This window comes from Neoarius graeffei, chromosome 2 (genome assembly GCF_027579695.1).
Source record: "Neoarius graeffei isolate fNeoGra1 chromosome 2, fNeoGra1.pri, whole genome shotgun sequence".
Taxonomy (NCBI): domain Eukaryota; kingdom Metazoa; phylum Chordata; class Actinopteri; order Siluriformes; family Ariidae; genus Neoarius; species Neoarius graeffei.
In genome coordinates, this window is record NC_083570.1 from 41,964,542 (window position 1) to 41,969,402 (window position 4,861).

Genomic DNA, 4,861 nt, shown 5'->3' on the forward strand with positions numbered 1-4,861 from the left:
ATGAGAAGACATACTGAGAATCCAAATCGCCAACATTTGAAATAATAATTGTTTTGAATTATTTCTTGTCTTATTTAATGAAGGTTGTAATAGAATTAGCCTACATTTGGCTTAAGCTGGATGAGACAGAGACATAATTTTATAGCCATTTTGTTAAACAGCTGACAGGGAACGTAATTAACCGTTCCAGGAATGAAATTTTTTTGTTCTAACCGGTTCGGGAATGTCTATTTAATGGTGGAACCCAAAACCGGAAACGTTAAAATTCCGTTTCTGTTCGGAACGAACCAATAGGAAAAAAATTCTGGTTCAAAGCCCTGATTAAAAGTACATATTCTGTCAAGTGTAGTGGTTAGCGCTGTCACCTCACAGCAAGAAGGTCCGAGTTCGAGCCCCGTGGCTGGTGAGGGCCTTTCTGTGCGGAGTTTGCATGTTCTCCCCATGTCCGCGTGGGTTTCCTCCGGGTGCTCCGGTTTCCCCCACAGTCCAAAGACATGCAGGTTAGGTTAACTGGTAACTCTAAATTGACCGTAGGTGTGAATGTGAGTGGTTGTCTGTGTCTATGTGTCAGCCCTGTGATGACCTGGCGACTTGTCCAGGGTGTACCCCGCCTTTCGCCCGTAGTCAGCTGGGATAGGCTCCAGCTTGCCTGCAACCCTGTAGAACAGGATAAAGCTGCTAGAGATAATGAGATGAGATGAGATGAGATGAGATGAGATGAGATATTCTGTCAACGCATCGTTGTATTATTGCCACAGTGCTTACAAAACCTAATGTTGTTACCAAAGACAGAAATGTGAATTCACAAATTGAACACATGCTGTGCCATCATGGTGGTTTAACGTTTAGCTAGCTAGTCAGTGATGCTCCACCTGACATGCTAGCAAACTCTTTTCAAACTCAAAATCATATTGGGTAGCTAACGCTACTAGAAAAGAAAGATTTCTACATTCTGTTTATTTGGCAAGATTATGCTAAAACATATTTCTGAAAGGACTTCAGATAAGTTAGCATTATTCATGTTAGCGTAACTCTGTTTTTACATGCTAACTAACAGTGTCCAAGTTAATTAGCTATGTGTAAATGTTAGCCGTGGACAAGGCTGTGGCAACTTGGCGGGCAAATCCATAGAAAGTAATTTGACTAACCAAACTGCATAGCTATTGCAACGTTATCGCTAGCTCTAAAATCACATAAAATTTCATTGCAAGCTTTCTCTGGGAACAAAACGTTTATATCCCTCAATATGCTTCCGCAGGTTAGATGGCGAGTTTTTGTAGGCTGTGATGTGGTTCGTTTTTGGCAAACAAAGCAAACATTTAGAACAAAACGCATCTTTAATCCTTTCAGAAAACTGAAACATGGATTCTAGGTAAAGCCACGAGTGCGTGCAATCTTCAGAAGAACCGCCTCCTTCCATTCTGCCATCAACTGATCATGTTCAAATAACGCTGCTGAGAAATCATTAAACTTGATTTTATACAGTCCATGGACATGACGTGACCCTAGTGATTACTGACAGGCTGTCTCAGTGTCACCTGCAAAAAAACCAATCACGTTTTAGAAAAGAAAAGAAAAAACATCCACTTTCAAAGCTGCTTCATAATAATGAGTAACGAGGACCTTGACAGAAATGTAGTGGAGTAAAAAGTATGATATTTGTCTTTCAAATGTAGTGAAGTTAAAGTCATAAGTTTAAAAAAACTACTCAAGGAAAGTACAGATACTCAAAAAGTGTCATTAAGTACAGTACTCAAGTAAATGTACTTCGTTACTGTCCACCTCTGCCGAGGTGCTCATTGACCGCTGGTATTTATTAGTTTGGTCCTGCGTTTCCTTTCCTTTGCAACATAATGCCTTTTCTTCTCACTTTCACGTTTCATTTGCATACTCACATTCTCCGTTTTCCTCTCATGTTTCAAATTTGTATCCCACAATGCCTTGCGTGAATGGGGAAAGCCCACCACGTCATGCATGACGTAGTATTTTGAATTGGATCATGATGAAGCAGGAAAAAAATAGCGGAGAATTTAGGGACACGTTCTAGTAATTGTTCTATTTAAGAAAAGGAATAAAATTGGAAGTCTGTGATTTGAATTCAGTAGCTTTTGGTCCACTAAACAAAGATAATGGGGTGTCAGGGAAAATTCTTTTTATGACCTACACTTGAAAAATCTGAAAGGCAGCATAGCTTTAAACATACTCTGTTGTCCTTCTCGGGCAGTGTAGTGGTTAGCACTGTTGCCTCACAGCAAGAAGGTTCGAGCCCAGTGGCTGGTGAAGGTCTTTCTGTGTGGAATTTGCATGTTCTCTCTTTGGGGGAAGACATGCAGTTTAGGTTAATTGGTAGCTCTAAATTGACCGTAGGTGTCTCTGTGTCAGCCCTGCGATGACCTGGCAACTTGTCCAGGGTGTACCCCACCTCTCACCCATAGTCAGCTGGGATAGGCTCCAGCTTGCCTGCGACCCTGTAGAACAGGATAAGCGGCTACAGATAATGGATGGATGGATGGATGTTGTCCTTCTCCACCTTCCTGTACAGTAGGTAGCAGTATGCACCAAACATTAGTTGCAATCTGCCAATAAAAGTAGTAGTAGAAGAAGAAGAAGAAGACTTCAGATATGCGCAGTGATGCGGAAACAGAGGGACTGAGTTCTCCAGACCTCCTGTTTAAATGAAATGATAATCAAACAGAAAAAACATAAATAGAAACAAAGGAGATAGTAAAATCTAGAGGCGTTTATCAGAATGTACAGCAGTGTTTAGAAATAATGTATGATGGTACAACACAGATATATAAGGATGCTTCAAAAGACGAAACTGGTAAAACAGGAGCAGCAGTACATATCCCCAGCTACAATGTTAATATCAAAAAAAGGACATCAGATCATCTGTCAATTTTCCCAGCAGAGATGATGGCTATCATACTGGCCCTGCAGTGGGTGGAGGAGGTGAAGCCTAGTAAAGCAGTTATCTGTTCAGATTCAATGTCTTCCTTAACCAGTATCCAAAGCTGAAAATCCACATGCTGACAAGACCTCTTAGATTAAATAAATCACCTCATATTTAATATAAATCAGCAAAAGCTACTTATTCAGTTCACATGGGTTCCAGCACATAAGGGGGTTGAGGGAAATGAAAGGGTGGACAGACTGGCTAAAGAAGCCACCAAGGCAAATGAGCTTGAACTTAAGGTTCCATTAAGTAAACCAGAAATTAAAGTAATAATTAAAGACAACATCAATAGAATATGTCAGGATAGACGGAGTACAGAGGAGAAAGGAAGACGTCTGTATAATTTACAAAAGGAGGTAATAACAAGAAGGAGTGGTGAACTGTGGGCGGCACAGTGGTGTAGTGGTTATCACGGTCACCTCACAGCAAGAAGGTTCTGGGTTTGAACCCAGCGGCCGGCAAGGGCCTTTCTGTGTGGAGTTTGCATCGTCTCTCCGGTTTCCCCCACAGTCCAAAGACATGCGGTTAGATTAATATGGGATGGCCTTGGGCTGAGGTGCCCTTGACTGAGGCTCCTGACTGTTCCCCAGTTAGCATGGCTGGCCACTGCTCTAGGTATGTGTGTGTGCTCATGTATGTATGTGTTCACTACTTCAGATGGGTTAAATGAAGAGAGGAAATTTCACAAGTGTGTGATGAATAAAGTTGTGCTTTCTTTCTTCTTTTTCTTTCTGAAACGGCAGGAGGAGGTATGGATGACTAGGCTGAGGACTGGGCACACAAGTCTAAATGGTAGGTTGTATCCCATAGGGGCCTGTGGGCACATGGAAAAAGTGGAGCATGTTCTTTTACACTGCAGACAGTCTCATCTCATCTCATTATCTCTAGCCGCTTTATCCTGTTCTACAGGGTCGCAGGCAAGCTGGAGCCCAGCCCAGCTGATGATGGGCAAAAGGCGGGATACACCCTGGACAAGTTGCCAGGTCATCACAGGGCTGACACATAGACACAGACAACCATTCACACTCACATTCACACCTACGGTCAATTTAGAGTCACCAGTTAACCTAACTTGCATGTTTTTGGACTGTGGGGGAAACCAGAGCACCCGGAGGAAACCCACGCGGACACGGGGAGAACATGCAAACTCCGCACAGAAAGGCCCTCGCCGGCCCCGGGGCTCGAACCCGGACCTTCTTGCTGTGAGGCGACAGCGCTAACCACTACACCACCACCCACTGCAGACAGTATTCTACTGAAAGAGAGAAGATGAGGAGGGCAATAAGGAAACCTGCAACTATGAATAATTTATTAAGTCAGCCTAATACACAACCAGAAATGACAGCTCTAATACAGTATTTAAGGGAAACACAATTAGCAAGAAGAATTTAGTGGTGTTGGTTTTTTTTAATAACATATCTGTGATTGGCGGCACGGTGGTGTAGTGGTTAGCGCTGTCGCCTCACAGCAAGAAGGTCCGGGTTCGAGCCCTGTGGCCGGCGAGGGCCTTTCTGTGCGGAGTTTGCATGTTCTCCCCGTGTCCGCGTGGGTTTCCTCTGGGTGCTCCGGTTTCCCCCAAAGACATGCAGGTTAGGCTAACTGGTGACTCTAAATTGACTGTAGGTGTGAGTGTGAATGGTTGTCTGTGTCTATGTGTCAGCCCTGTGATGACCTGGCGACTTGTCCAGGGTGTACCCCGCCTTTCGCCCGTAGTCAGCTGGGATAGGCTCCAGCTTGCCTGCGACCCTGTAGAACAGGATAAAGCGGCTAGAGATAATGAATGAGAATAAGATGAGACATCTGTGATTTAATATCCCTTGGCTCACACCTCAGCCCAGTAGATGGCGGTAATACACACCGTTTGTAAACCGCCAATAAAAACCGACAGAAGAAGACTTCAGACAT